Source organism: Bison bison, unplaced genomic scaffold, assembly GCF_000754665.1.
Source record: "Bison bison bison isolate TAMUID 2011002044 unplaced genomic scaffold, Bison_UMD1.0 scf7180017864314, whole genome shotgun sequence".
Taxonomy (NCBI): Eukaryota; Metazoa; Chordata; class Mammalia; order Artiodactyla; family Bovidae; genus Bison; species Bison bison.
This window is the reverse complement of record NW_011494886.1, coordinates 1,050,655-1,067,410: the sequence shown is the minus strand read 5'-3', so window position 1 is coordinate 1,067,410 and position 16,756 is coordinate 1,050,655.

Genomic DNA, 16,756 nt, shown 5'->3' with positions numbered 1-16,756 from the left:
GTATATATGTCTCAACTCCTCTTCCAAGCCATTAATTCCTTGAGAATTAGAGAATGCATTTTGGTCATCCTTCTCCTTATCAGAGAAACGAGTCTAGTGCCTGCGCAATAGCAAATCTCAAGGAATACTTGCTGCTGTCAGTACTTGCTTATCAATCATACAGCTCATCTGCTTTTTATAAAAATCTATCTGGGTATAGCTGCTTTACAGTGTTGTTAGTTTCTGCTGTACAACGAAGTGAATCAGCTATATGTATACACATATCCCCTTCCCTCTTGGACCTCCCTCTCACCCTTCCCCACCCTACCATCTGGGTCACCACAGAGCACTGAGCTGAGCTCCCTAGGCTATACAGCAGGTTCTCACTGGCTACCTATTTTATATATGGTCATGTATTTATGTCAGTCTGAAACTCATCTGCTTCTGAGTGCAGTGTTCTGTAAGTTCTTCCACTCATGCTCATGGAGCTCTCCTATCTTATATAAGTGGAATATGCAAACTTCAGTTTCAGCTAACTTACCATATCCTCCGCTGCTGCTGCTAAGTCGCTTCAGTCATCTCCCATAGACCCATAGACCCATAGATGGCAGCCCACCAGGCTCCCCATCCATGTAAGTATATTTCTATTGCTGCTATATAAAAGTTGCACATTTAAAAAATGATTATAATTATAATTTTCTATTGAAGAGATTTTAAACCCCGAGATATATCTTATAGTCCTGACACTGAAGACATGGGAAGAAAATTTTAACTCCTGTATATTTTGGCTGTAAGAAGCAGATGCTGGGAAAATTTTCTGAACCACTCAGCAACCTCAGCTACTTTGATAGCGCAGGCCAACAAGCTGCACGAGCTTTTTACTTCCTGTTGAAAATTGGTCAGTGTGCACTAGTGGTTTATGCTCAGCTCTGCTCCTCTCAGTTTCTCATGCACTGAGCTGCTGTGGTCAGTGGTATGTCTGACCCTCTTTCTGCGGGCAAAGCCCATCTTCAGGTACAGCTCTTGTTGTTTAAGGAAAGCCCACACAATTTTCTGAACAATACAATGCTCACCCCTTCTGGCAGCCCAGTCCTATGGCAAAACTCCGTCAGCCTCAGGTGTAACAAGGCACTGCAATGTTCTGTTGTTGGACTGTGGGGAACTAGGTTTCAGTGGCTTGCCTATAAATCAAGGGACAAATTTTCAGCATTAACGGCAACCATCGACTTTTATTTAACGTGATTTAAATGTTTATTAAACAATGTTGAATTTTAAATGCTCATTTTTTTTTTTTACTTTAAGCTATTATCTACAGAAACTTAAAAATAATGTGTATGTTGGGAATTCTCTGGAAGTCTAGTGGTTAAGAATCCAAGCTTCCACTGAAGGAGATATAGGTTTGATTCCTGGTCAGAGAACCAAAATCCCGCATGCCATGTGGCATCGCCAAAAAACAGAAGCAAAAAATAAGTGTGTTCTGTAATAAAGTGCAAGTTTGTGGGAATACTGTTACATGTCAATAGATAACTAATACACTTGCCAGGTGGCCATCACGTGGACCAGCCTCATTTGATGAAAAGACCATTCTTCACTTGCAATTATTTCTTGACCTGTCTTTGCTTCTGATTATTTGAAATGAGGATCATGGGCCAGGAGTCAGATAAACCTGGGTTCACATCCCAGTTAATCCACTACATAGCTGCATGTCTTTGAGTAGTATCCTTTCATGGTTTCCCTCATCAATAGAGTTGCACAAAGATCTCAGAGTGAGTAAAAATATCACAAATGTTAGATTTGAGATGGAATTTGAATGGATCATACAGAAGAGACAGAACATGTACTAGAAAGAATGTTTGAGGGTGGGGAAATCTGAGCTCCGTTTTGGGCTTGAGCTTTGTTTTTTTTTTTTTTAACAGCTTGAGGTCTTTATCCCTGACCTGTCTTCCTGTACCTGGCCGCACAGTGCTAATGGTCAAGAATCGTTCTCAGGTTCTGCAATGCTGTGGACAAGGGCTATCCTGCAGACTGCTGGGTTCAAATCCAACTCCTCCCCTCACTAACTGAGTGGCCTCATGTACATCACTAACCTTCCCAGATTTCACTCCTTGGCTGTCCAATGAGGAAGCTGGGTTATGCGGCCTCTAAGGCCCTCTCCAGCTTCCACTTAAAAGAACAAGAGTAATTGTGTAGAGATTAAATTAAGGGCTCTAGAGTCATCCTGTCTAGATTTACAATCATTATACTTGATTCCTCATCTGTAAAACACAAACTTTAATGGTTCCTATCCCACAGGATTATTTTTAATGAAAATGAAATAAGCTAATATTTGTAAAATGCCTTCAACCTTGCCTGGTACATAATAAGCCCTCAAGAAACGTTGGGATTCCCTGGTAGCTCAGCTGGTAAAGAATCCACCTGCAATGCAGGAGACCCCGGTTCAATTCCTGGGTTGGGAAGATCTGCTGGAGAAGGGATAGGCTACCCACTTTAATATTCTTGGGCTTCCCTGGTGGCTCAGCTGGTAAAGAATCTGCCTGCAGTGCAGGTGACCCCAATTCTATCCCTGGGTTGGGAAGATCCCCTGGAGAAGGGAATGGCTACCCACTCCATTCCAGCCAGGAGAATTCTAGGGACTGTATAGTCTATGGGATCTCAAAAAGTTGGACATGACTAAGCAACTTTCACTTCACTTCAAGAGATGTTAATTTTTATTATTACAATGATTCATATCAGGGAGAAGCAACATGACCTCAAGTGTAGAGTCTGAAGGTATTAGCAGAATCAGAGCAGTCTAGATTTCTTTAAAAAAAAAAAAAAAAAAACTCTGGTGTCATTCTCCACTATGAGTTGAGAGAGTCTGTGATCAAGCCTCACCTCCACCTGCTCCCTCCTCTTCCTCTCCATTCTAGGTTCCTCAGTGTCCTCCACTCAACTCAAAGGTGCTCAGTTTCCTTTCCAATCCTCCATCAGGGTTTGTTTTCTTCCTAACATAATTCCTTGCTCTGGAACTTTCCCCTTAAGTATGCTGTAATAATGAAGATAATGATGACAATTAAATTTCAGGCATAGTAAGATGATGGATGGGAGGATTCTGAAAAATCTGAAAAAAGTACTTGCCTTCCAAGAATTTCATTCAGGAATTGATTTCAACACTATAGAATACGAAGAAGATTTTGGGTGCCAGAAGTTAAAGATACATTTTTATCCAATCTTTATTTTTGGTTGTTTTGTCCTTTCATTTTAAGGTTTATACTATTGAAATATTGCCCTCATTAAATAGTATTATATAAAGAAAGAAAAATATGTGAAGGTTGGAAAGTAGCTCTTTTTAGAAAAGAGAGAGAGAAAGGCTATTAAAGTACAAATAAAATGTGAAAGGATTCATTATTTTACTTAAAAAGCCTTGATCAAATACCTACTATGTGCTAGTCACTCAAACGGATAATACACAGATAGATAAGACATGATCTTGACTTATCATGAGGGGGAGTGATACTTTTTAAAAAATAATTGAGATTACCTGTGAAAACTCAGAACTTTGAAAAATTCCTTCTATTTATTTGAAGGTTTAGTAGTGTTTTATTTGCACTATACTTAAGGGAGGGCTGCATAATTGTTTTATTGGTTGGGCCTCAAGAGTCTTAATTGAACCCTGTCTCATGGAGATATCCAAGAAAAAAAGGGTGAGGGGCAGCAGAGGTTGATATGAAAAAGTGGTATTTGGGATATCTTAAAGGACGAATGAAAATCTGTCTACCTAGTGGTGTGAAAGGGGAGGGGAAGGGACTTCTAAGCTAAGTAGAAAACTCAGATGATGCTCCTTTGAAAGTCTAAAAGAAGATGTGTGGCCTGTACAGTAACTGCAGCGGTTCATTGCTGCTGGAGCACATAATGCGGGAGAAACGGTAAGTAGGCTTCATCCAGGTCACCAAGGGCCCCCTGAGCTCTGCTAAGATCCAGGTTGTTCTGTAAAGAAAATGCTGTGTCTGTGGTTGAACAGAGAGCAGCTTCAACTCCCAAGGAGTTCCAGGGAGATTTGAGGAGTGGGGTTTCCCTTCAGGTTCAAGACCAGGGCCTGTCTGTATCACCTCACTTTCCCAGGCATTAGGCCTGGTCATTTGAAGGAGGGTATTATTGGGGCAAGCAGCTGAGATCATAACTGGCCAAGGAGATTCACAGAAGACATTATTTTATCTGTTGCCATGAATTCGTCTTCCCACACAGAAAAAGTTGGATTTGTTTAGAATCAGTCAAATTGGTAGCCAGCCAGTCTTTCTGCCATAAAGCAATTCCCCAAACATCCCTGTTTATTTTCAGATTGTTTTCCTGTGAAAATGTTTTTGCCTATCTAGAGTGTCTGTCCTATTCCAAACCTAAAATTAATAATAGCTAGAACATTTCTTGAGGTATTTCATTCTCAGGATCACACACTGTTAGTTCTTCAAGCAATTTTTAATTTGCTTCTCACTGAGATGTGTTAGCAATTATGCTTCTGTTTTAATTCTTAGTGTTTCAGTGAACATAATCATTGAGTCATGGCCTTACTATAGATAACTATATCATAGTTATTTCAACAGAGCTCTTATTCTAAGTGTTTGGGTAAAAAGGGCCAAGGCTAAATCTGTTCAACTTTTTTTTCAAAGCAAAAAGGAAGAGGCCTTTAAATTTCAGAAACTCACCAGAAATTGAGTTGTGAAATATGAATCATTTACTGGCCTTTATCCCATAAGCTATAGAAAATACACTGACTAAATCCTTAGGAACAAGGACATAATTATTGTTACTCTTGTTTTACAACTGGAATACAAAAGAATAAAATGGCAGTAATTCTATTCTCAATTTTTGGAAAAGTTTGAGAAGGATAGATATTAAACCTTTGAATGTTTTGTAGATTTCACCAGTGATGCTGAGAAGATAAACTTCTGTTGTTTAATCCATCCAGTGTGTGATACTTTCTTATGGCATCCTTAGTAAATTAATACAGGTACCATTGCAAACCTATTAGAATGGCTAAAAGTAAGGAGTGCAGTTTGGAGTGTAGTTGGCTGCTTATAAAGAATGAGAGATTAAAAGAAGTACTGAAAAAAAAAAAGAAAAGAAGTACTGGACTGAATGAATTAAGGAGCTGCCCAGGAAAGAATTGTAAGGAAACAAATAATTTGGGTGTCATCAGTATGGTCAATAGATCTTTTTGTTAAAACATAAAGTTCTTCTATGGGCTTCCCTGGTGGCTCATACTGTAAAGAATCTTCTGCAATGTGGGAGACCTGGGTTCAATCCCTGGGTTGGGAAGATCTCCTGGGGGAGGGCATGGCAACCCACTTCAGTATTCTTGCCTGGAGAATCCCCATGGACAGAGGAGCCTGGCAGGCTACAGTCAATGGGGTCGCAAAGAGTCAGACATGACTGAGCGACTAGGTGCACACACACACACAAAGTTCTTCTATGGAACATTTCGTAAACTGTAAAACTCTCATTTTTCCTGTGCCTCCTACCTCCTTTTCCAGTATAATTGGATGTCAACTGCTTTATGGAGAAGGCAATGGCAACCCACTCCAGCACTCTTGCCTGGAAAATCCCAGGGACAGAGGAGCCTGGTGGGCTGCTGTCTATGGGGTCACACAGAGTCGGACACTACTGAAGCGACTTAGCAGCAGCAGTAGCAGCAACTGCTTTAAATCAACTAATGATTCAGGAAAGGAGTGTTAGTTTACTTCGGCCAAAGTGTATCAAGGCTCACTTGCAATAAAAAATCAGTATAAATTATTGCCATGTGATTTGAACCATTAACACTGAACAAACCAGAGTAAATGGATGTTTGGATTTAACCAGGGCTAAGGACTATCAAAGTTAGTATGACAGAGATTTGAGGAAATCTCGAGAGCTAGTGAGTACAGATTTGAAATGTGAATCTTGGGGTCCAGGCCAGATTGAGAGGAACACTAAGGTAGAACGACTAAAAGACAAAAGGGAAGGATCAGAGAGCTAGCTTTGAGCTATTGTGGAGAAGACATGAAGGGAAGGGAAGAAAGGTTGGAAAAAAGCAGAGAAAAGTTAATTTGTAGTTCATGCTTATTTTAACACAGGTAACATCACTATTTACAGTGGAGAAAATGGAAGTGTGACAAGTTTGGGTAACTTGTGTACAATCATAGAAGTATGCAGGCAGCATTCAGGCTCAGGTCTGACAGTGTAATCCATGCCCTTTCCACTATTCTTCATTAACTGTAAATTAAAGAGCAAGATGGAAGAAAAAAATAGACAGAAGTCAATCAAAAAAAGTGAAGCTTAAAGTCTAAGGTACTGGTGTTGACACACTTAAGCCTGAAGATAAGTTTCAAAGTATAGCTACCCATGCATTTGCTGGAGTGGAGGAGAGCTAACGGGAAAGAGGTGATTCATACCCAAAGCTCTGTGCATGTGGCACAGCAAAGGCCATCATGTGGACACTTCAGGTCAGAGTAGAAGAGTGGAAGACAGAGCAAGGGTGAGAGAAAGAGAGAGACTGAGGAAGACTGATTCCTCAGCTGCTGCCTCAAAGAAGACGAAATAATAAAACAACCCATACCGAGATTCTATGTTCTTTCTTCCCATCTGATTTTAGGGAAGAACCAAAAAACCCAAAAAGCAAAGGGTAGTAATGTCATATTTTGAAAGTTTCTTCTCTAAATACATTCATGACACATAAATCAAGTGTTTCAGTGCAGTTTGTGTGAGAAAGTGCATAAGACAAAATAGTGCAAAGAAGGTATATTTCTGGTCCACTTGATATTTTGATATATCATAAAAGTAATTTGTTTTTGCATTATGACCTCTAATCCTGACACAGTCATTATCTTAACTTTGCAGTGAGAAATACTAACCATGGAGTATCAATCGAGTAAGCTGAGGTACCTCTTGCTTGGTGTTAAGAACAGTTACCAGCTCATCTAACTTGCTGCTCTGTGTATCATGCAAAAAGAGGCAGAAAATCTCATCTCAGTTAAACTCTGTGGGTGGAGAGGGTGTATCTTAGGGCACATCTGAGTATCTGAGGTAACAGCACTCTGCAATACATGTTTTCAGATCTTCCTCACAAGGCCTCATTGTTACTGGGTTCCCAAAACATGGCTGTCATAGAACTCAAGATATCTGAGAAAAAAAAGAAAATACTATGACTCATACTGTCTATGCTGCTTGAGTTACTTAAATTTCCATCTATTTATGTTAATAAAAAAATCCCTGAAAATCCATTTGCATAGCATGCGCCCACAATTCTTTAAAATAGATGGAGGAAAACTGTCTAACAGTTGCTATACATAGATACTCTATTGTTTAATTATTTAGACGACTGCTATTTAATTGCAATTCAAATGGATCATCTTCTAAAAGTTCAATTTTTAAGATAGAAAGGGACTTTCAGTCCAAGATAATGAGGTCCAAAAATAAAATTTATTCAATTACCCTGAAAAGTGTGTTATCTAATTAGCTGAGTATCTGGAGCTGACACATGAGGAATAATAGCTATTGTTATATGCTTTGATTTTTTTATATTATTTAAGTGCTCACTTATATGTGGGGTAATTTATATATATTATATCATTTTATTCTAGCTGTATGGAGTAGGTGTTACTTATCACCATTTAAAAGATAAAGAAGCCAAAGTCCAGGGAGCTAAGTTACTTGTTCACATGATCAGTAAATGGTAGTGTGTGCATGCCTGCCTGTTCAGTTGTGTTTGACTCCTTGTGATCCCAAGAACTGTAGCCCACCAGGCTCCTCTGTCCATGGAATTATCCAGGCAAGAACATTGGAGTGGGTTGCCATTTCCTCTTCCAAGGGATTGTCCTGACCCAGAGATTGAACCCGTGTCTCTTGATTCTCCTGAACTGGAAGGTGGATTCTTTACCACTGAGCCACCTAGGAAGCAGTGAATGGTAGACTAGGCTTTATGTCTGTAACTGAAAAGAGCCCAAATCATAATTCAAACATAAATTTGACATATTTCCTGCTTTTGGTATCTTTTTATAATGACAATATTTAAAATACTAATAATTAACATTTATTAAGTACTTGTTATGCTTCAATGAAAGTGAAAGTTGCTCAGCCATGTCCGACTCTTTGCGACCCCATGGAATATACAGTCCATGGAATTCTCCAGGCCAGAACACTGAAGATTCCCTTCTCCAGGAGATCTTCCCACCCCAGGGATCGAACCCGAGTATCCTGTATTGCAGGCAGGCTCTTTACCAGCTGAGCCACAAGGGAAGCCCTATGCTTCAATAACTGGGTATAAATCAGTTCAATCTTTACAACAATTTCATGAGATGGTTGCTGCATTTGACAAATGAGGAAACTGAGGCACAGGGGTCTCTGTAGTAGTCATTGATTGAGATAGACCAGAACCCAGGTCTGACTCATTTCTTTTAACCACTCTTCTACCTTTTTAGCTCCAGCCTGACTATCATTGAGCCCACCTATACAGGCTTCCCTGGGCTTTAATCAGAGTAAACCAGAGATGGAGTTATTTTAAAAGTTCCTCTAGTCAGTTTGTATTGCATTTGGTATGGCATCATCATACCATAGGAGTTTATACCTAATTAAGAATCCAATTTCCCAGTATACTATATTCCCTACAATGCCTCTTATTCCTACCCTGTAACCATGATCAAAATCAAATCTCATAATATTCCAATGCAGCCTATCTCGACCAGTGGTACAAATCAATGGTTAAGAGCACAGGTCCTGAAACCTCTCATTGCTGTGTATAAAATTATTAAATACATGTGAAATGTTCAAATCAATAGCTGAGATATATAGTAAGTCAACAGAAAGTATTAGGTATTATTAATATTCCTTACTATTTCTAAAATGGAGATAATTAAAGGGAACAGAAATCTAAACAGGAAAACTCATGCAGCAATCAGGATCCTGGCCCAGATCAATGCTGTTTTCTATGATCTGAGGCACGAGGTTAATATACAATTCATCACAACAGGGAGGAAGCTGAGTGCAGATTGAAGAAGTCCGTGCTTACAGTTCAGAGAAGTGACACAGGGTCAGTGACTGTTCAGTGAGCAGCCAAGGGCTCAGAGAATCCCAGGAGGTATATGGGGTCATGCTCCCCAGGACAGGCATTTTCAGATCCCTTTGGACAAGGATTGTGTCAAGGAAAGGAGGCAACAGAAATCTACTTTGCCAGAATAAAGACAGGTTTAAAAAAAGTAAAATTAAGTCTTACTCTCTGAAACTGGGCACAACCCAAGTAGCCCTAGTGTAGCCAGGCTGAGGTCGAAGCCAGCGCACAGAAAGGCTAATTCCGGCCTTTAGTCCTGAGTATTAGTGGTCATTACTCTCAAAAACTAGGTGTTTGGTCACTCCCAGAAAATTTCCAGTTATAAAGTCTGATGTTATGCATTAGGAATCCTGGTGCTCCCAGGCACTGTGGAAGATATTTGAAAGAATAATCTATATACTTTACATGTCATTTTATAGCATGCTTCATCTCCTACTATCTCTGAAAATGACAGCTTGATTATAATGTAATTATCTTTTGTCGTGAAGCTAGTGCCTAATTTTATTTCCAGATGGGTTTATGCTGCTTATATTTAAACTCATTACTGGAAAAGTGGTCATGGAGCAAAATATAAATAAATAACCTAAAGGCAGACCATCATAAATTCCTTTAAAGAGGAATAAGGTAAGGACTGCAGGGAAAGCAGTCCCATCTGTCTTGTGTCACACGTATCTCACTGCTTGAAAGATAAATATCTCTGACTTAAGAGGACAGAGGCAGTTCTGAGTCAGTGAAGATGTTTCTATGGAAATGAAAAAAATATGCAAATGGGGCCATAAAGAGCATCTGAGCCTCCCTACAACAGATAATTTGTCCTGGGGGAAGACCACATTACAGAGAGAGCAGACACGAATAAGCCAGCGTCAGGGGCCATTGGAAAGCATGCAGCGAAGACACCATGTTATGTAGATGAATGGAGAAAATAATCAGAATCATCCCACAAATAACATTCCTCCTGCTTATGAAGAAATGGCTTATTCCCAATTCTGCTCTCAGGAAGTCTTTGGCAGATTGAGTCCTCTTGAGTCCCAATTTGCTGAAAATCAGAGTATCTGTGAATTTTAAACTCTGAAATAGTCTATAATTTGATTTACCAAGTGATAATCTTAAGAGACTCTGAAGTTAGGTGCCTCTCATGGCACTTGTCCAATTACATGGTCCTCAAAGGGCACCTGATAAGGTTGACTCACTCATTTACCACACAACTCTTAAGCCATGTACCAAGCACTTTAATAAAAACAATGCAATCGAGGTTACTGGGAAAAGGCAGGCAGGATCCAATGAGAACTCTGGTGGGGAAATATTTTGACTTTGGAAAATGCTTCATGGTGAGGGTGATGCTTGACTGGAGTCTTGAAGGAAATATCAGCGTGGATACTGACAGCTCTGGAAAGAAGGGGAGGGATATACCAGGAAGAGATGACACTGTATGTATATGTGCAAATACCTGCCAATGTAGAGGTGGCTTCCTTCTCTGAATTTAACTTAATTTTTGTTTTGCTCTATTTTTCTAAATAAGCTATGAAGGAGACATGTTTAGGTACCAAGAGAACTACAGACTAGTTCAGTATTATTCTATTCCCTTTTAGTCTTAGCTTTAAAAATATCACCCTACATTCAGATATTAGCACTTTTGAGTCCAGTCTTCTACTAAGTATACATCTTCCTCTTTTATACATTAGAGCAGATGTGGACACCCAAACTTTATGAAAAGCAGCCATAGAGTTTTATCAAAACCAAAGATGTGTTTCAAAGGGAGAAAGTATATTGGCCTTTGGCATAACTCCTCTAAGGACAGGTACAGTTGGCAGTGATGGCATTCACTCTAAGTCAATCATCTCATCTTGGATGGAAGAAAGAGTCAGCGTTCTCTTTCTCCCTCTATCCTCTAACAGAACATTCAATGGTCAGTTTTCATAGTTTTTGGATGAACAATTATCATAGGAACTTAAATACTGCATGTTTTATTTGCTCTAACTCTGTGAAATGTACATTTTGAGAAAGGTTCATAGAGATCTTGGTGAGACCTATTTAGTCATAATTTATTATTCTGAGCACTGACAAAGGTCTGTATAGTTAAAGCTATGATTTTTCCAGTAGTCATGTATGGGAAAGTTAGACCATAAAGAAGGCTGAGTGCCGAAGAGTTGATGCGTTCAAGCTGTAGAGCTGGAGAAGACTCTTAAGAGTCCCTTGGACCACAAAGAGATCAAACCAGACAATACTACAGGAAATCAATGCTGTATAAGCATTGGAAGGACTGACACTGAAGCTGAAGCTCCAGTATTTGGGTCTCAGTGAACGCGGGGAGTTGGTGATGGACAGGGAGGCCTGGTGTGCTGCAATTCATGGGGTCACAAAGAGTTGGACATGACTCAGCGACTGATCTGATCTGATCTGATGCGAAGAGCTGACTTACTGGAAAAGACCCTGATGCTGAGAAAGATTAAGGGGAGGAGGAGAAGGGGGTGACACAGCATGAGATGGTTGGATGGTATCACTGACTCAATGGACATGAGTTTGAGCCAACTCCAGGAGACAGTAAAGGACAGGGAAGACTGGCATGCTGCAGTCCATGGAGTTGGAAAAAGTTGGACATGACTTAACAACTGAACAACAACAACCAACAATCAGTAAAATAATTAAATTTATGGTATTAATGGGGCCATTCAGCCTATAAAGGGAAATTTGACCCAGTGTCTCTCAGAAGAGGTACTAATCTCTCCATGCCACAATGCAGTATGTGTGAACACCAGTCATGGGGCTCTGATTTATAAAATTATAAAAACATACATTTGAACAATATCTGTGGGAAATGCTAGGCTAGATTAGAATGTATTTGACTACAGAAGAGCTCAAAGTATCTTATTACAGTAATCAGAGAAGACTGTCAATACATTAAAACAAATGCTAAAAGTAATTTGTGTGTACATTCTAAGCCATTCCAGCTAGTCCACTGTATAGTCTATTGTTATATAGATATATTAATAATTTGTCTGCATTAGATACAGACTGTTGTATAGAGTATAATGGAGAAGCTCCAGCAAAATAGAATATTAACAAATCTTTATATATTATGCAGGCAGTCTATTCAGTTTACTCTTAGCCTGAGTGACACAGGACTTGAAGAAACTTTTTCATACTACAAGTTCAAAAGAGTAAATTAGTATATAGTTTGAGAACTCCATGGACTTGGGTACAGCCCTGTTTTTTTAGGAGACGGCCTACAAAAGTGGAAAGTGGGAAGATGGATCATGTTAAGTTTCTGCTTAAATCTAAATGACTTTTGTGTGGTTTGACCAAATTCTCTGAGACCATCCAACATTTAATGATATTCCTGAAGCTGGTCACATAGTGCAAAAGAATGACCCATCATTCTTTGCTTTTCAATATGCTATCTAGGTTGGTCATAACTTTCCTTCCAAGGAGTAAGCATCTTTTAGTTTCATGGCTGCAATCACCATCTGCAGTGATTTTGGAGCCCCCCAAAATAAATTCTGACACTGTTTCCACTGTTTCCCCATCTATTTCCCATGAAGTGATGGGACCAGATGCCATGATCTTTGTTTTCTGAATGTTGAGGTTTCAGCCAACTTTCTCACTCTCCTCTTTCACTTTCATTAAGAGGCTTTTTAGTTCCTCTTCACTTTCTGCCATAAGGGTGGTGTCATCTGCATATCTGATGTTATTGATATTTCTCCCAGCAATCTTGACTCCAGATTGTGCTTCTTGCAGCCCAGCGTTTCTCATGATGTACTCTGCATATAAGTTAAATAAGCAGGGGAACAATATACAGCCTTGACATACTCCTTTTCCTATTTGGAACGAGTCTGTTGTTCCATGTCCAGTTCTAACTGTTGCTTCCTGACCTGCATATAGGTTTCTCAAGAGGCAGGTCAGGTGGTCTGGTATTCCCATCTCTTTCAGAATTTTCCACAGTTTGTTATGACCCACACAGTCAAAGGCTTTGGCATAGTCAATAAAGCAGAAATAGATGTTTTTCTGGAACTCTCTTGCTTTTTTGATGATCCAGCAGATGTTGGCAATTTGATCTCTGGTTCCTCTGCCTTTTCTAAAACCAGCTTGAACATCTGGAAGTTCACGGTTCATGTACTGCTGAAGCCTGGCTGGGAGAATTGTGAGCATTACTTTACTAGCGTGTGAGATGAGTGCAATTGTTTCAGCATTCTTTGGCATTGCTTTTCTTTGGGATTGGAATGAAAACTGACCTTTCCCAGTCCTGTGGCCACTGCTGAGTTTTCCAAATTTGCTGGCATATTGAGTGCAACTCTTTCACAGCATCATCTTTCAGGATTTGAAATAGCTCAACTGGAATTCCATCACCTCCACTAGCTTTGTTCGTAGTGATGCTTTCTAAGGCCCACTTGACTTCACATTCCAGGATGTCTGGCTCTAGGTGAGTGAAAATGCATGTAAGTTACAGTAAATAATTTTCAAGTCTATATGGGAAGAATTGTTACCGGAGAGGTGATATACAGGTTATAGTTGTACATTCAGAGAGAATAATATAGAGAAATAGGACTCAGGCATCAGGCCCACTGCAGCATGAGGCTAGTGCCTGGCATAAAAAGACACACAAACCAATGGAACAGAATAGAGAACTCAGAAATAAATCTCTGCTAATAAAATCAATTCATCTTCAACTAGGGCAGCAAGGATTACAAAGTGGGAAATGGACAATTGCTTCAGTAAATAGTGTTCTGAGAATTTATTTATTTATTTATTTTTTATTCCAAAAACATTTACTTGAATTTCTCAATGTGTTCTGAGAATTTATATATTCATATGCAAAAAAGGGGGCTTCCCTGATAGTTCAGTTAGTAAAGAATCCACCTGCAATGCAGGAGACCAGGTTTGATTCCTGGGTTGGGAAGATCTCTAGAGAAGGGAATAGCAACCCACTCCCAGGGACCGGGGAGCCTGGTGGGCTGCCGTCTATGGGGTCATACAGAGTCGGACATGACTGAAGCAACTTAGCAGCAGCAGCAGCCAGTATTCTTGCCTAGAGAATCCCCATGGACAGAGGAGCCTGGCAGGCTACAGTCCATGGGGTCACAAAGAGTAAAACACGACTGAACACAATGCAAAAAATGGAATTGGACCCTTATCTTACGTAATAGACAGAGGAGCCTTGCAGGCACAGTCCATGGGGTTGCAAAGAGTCGGACATGACTGAGCAACTGAGCACACACACATACTTACATAATACATAAATATCAACTCAAAATGGATTAAAGACTTAAACATAAGATCTGAAACCATAAAATTCCTAGAAGAAAACATGGAGGAAAAGTTGCATATTATTGGTCCTGGAAATGATTTCTTGCATATGATACCAGAAGCACAGACAACAAAAGCAAAAATGAACAAACAAGACTACATTAAATTAAACAGCTTCTGCATAGCAATGGACACAATCAAGAAAATGAAAAGACAACCTATGAAATGGGAGAATATAACTGCAAACCATATACATGATAAAGAGTTAACGTCTAAAATATATAAGAAACTTCTACAACTCAATAGCTAAACAAACTGATTAGAAATCTGATTAAAAAGCAGGCAAAAGGCCTGCATAGACATTTCTCTAAAAATTTAATAACACAAAAGTGCAAAAGTTGCTCAACATCACTAGCCATCAGGGAAATGCAAATCAAACAGTGAGATCTTATATTGCATGTTAGGATGACTGCATGAAAGAAAAAAAAAGGTAACAAATTTTGGAAAGGATTTAGAGAAGAGTGAATCCTGGTACACTGTTGGTGGGAGCAAAAGTTGGCACAGCCACTGTGGGGAACAGTATGGAGGTTACTCAAAAAATTAAAAGTAGAACTACCACACGATCTAGTAATTGCACTTCTGGGTATTTACCCAAAGGAACTGAAAGCAGGATTCTGAGAAGATACTTGCACTCTCATGTTCACTGAAGCATTATTCACAATAGCCAAAATGTGAAAATAACGTAACTGTCAACCCATGATTAATGAATAAAGAAAATATGGTTTATACACACAATGGAATATCATTCAGCTTTACAAAGAAGAAAATCCTGTTTTTGGAAACAACATGGATGGAACTGGAGGCCATTATGCTAAATGAAATAAGCCAAATACACAGATACTCATAATCTCACTTAAAGGTGGAATCTAAAATATTCAAACTTATAGAAGCAGAGTTGAATGATATTTGCCAAGGAATAGGCTGGTGGGCTGCCATCTATGGGGTCGCACAGAGTCGGACACGACTGATGCGACTTAGCAGAAGCAGCAGCAGCAGCAGCAGGCGGGGAGGAAAATGAGGAGATGGTCACAGAGTATAAAGTTTCAATTACACAAAATAAGTTCTGGAGATCTACTACATAGCATATTGTCTACAGCTTGCAATACCATATTATGTTCTTACAATTTTCTAGAAGGGTAAATACTATTTTATGTGTTTGTACCATAAGAAATTAATTAATTAATAATAAAGGGGCCCGAAACTTTGGATGGTGATGGATATAGCTAAGGTCTTGATGGTGATATTGATTTCATGAGTGTATATTTATCCCCAAACTCATTGAATTAAATATGTTAAATATGTACAGTCTTTTACATGTCAATCATACCTCAATCATACCTGAATAAAGTGTATTTTTAAAAATAACAAAATTAAATTATAAGCACAACAAAATTTTTGTGTTTCACTACGTGGTATAATTTTATTCATAGAGTTTTTCAATACAGTGTCAGAAGTGTCAGTTCACTTTTGTTCTTCAATCAACTCTATTACATTTACAACCATCCCATTTCAAACTTACCACTACATGAGGGCTATTATTATTATTACTTTTTTACTCAGTCCTAGAGTTCTATTTATTATAGGTTCTTATAAATTTTCTCTGACACTGGAAAGTAGCCTAAACAAATCCAGTGCTGGTCGATAAATTACAAATGTCAGCTTAACTTAAATCAACTAGTGTGACTGTTAGTAGTTACTTGAGGGCCTGACCTCTAAGCCAAGGGTGAAGGGAAATATTATATTTGGAAGGATTATTTGAGTTAAAACTCATGAAGGCCAGGATAATCATTCTTAGAACCAATGAACTGAGATGGATTGGGACTAGTTACTTTGACATAGATCACACTGAAAGGAAGAAGTCTTATCTGGCCCTCTATAAAAAATTTATATAAGATGTAAAGGACTTATCTTTAGCAATTTAACAAATCTAGCAATGAAAGCAATATATTATATAAATTAAAAACCATTAAAGTGCAGGACAAGACGACTTCACAGGTAAATTCTAATAAAGATTTAGACAAATGTTAACTCATATCTTTCCCAAACTATTCCAAAAAACTACTGGAGAGGGAATGCTGCCAAACTTATTCTACAAGTAGAGCATCACTCTGACACCAAAACAAGACACAGATGTCACAAAACAAGACAACTACAAACTGATATACATGGTAAATATAGATGTAAAAATCCTCAACAAAACATTAATGAAAGGACTTGAACAATACACCATATGATCATTTCAACAGATGAAAACAAAGCTTTTTCAAAATTCAACATCCTGGTATGATAAAAGCTCTTCAGAAAGAAGGTATGGAGGGAACATCAGATCAGATCAGATCAGATCAGATCAGTCGCTCAGTCATGTCTGACTCTTTGCGACCCCATGAATCGCAGCACGCCAGGCCTCCCTGTCCATCACCA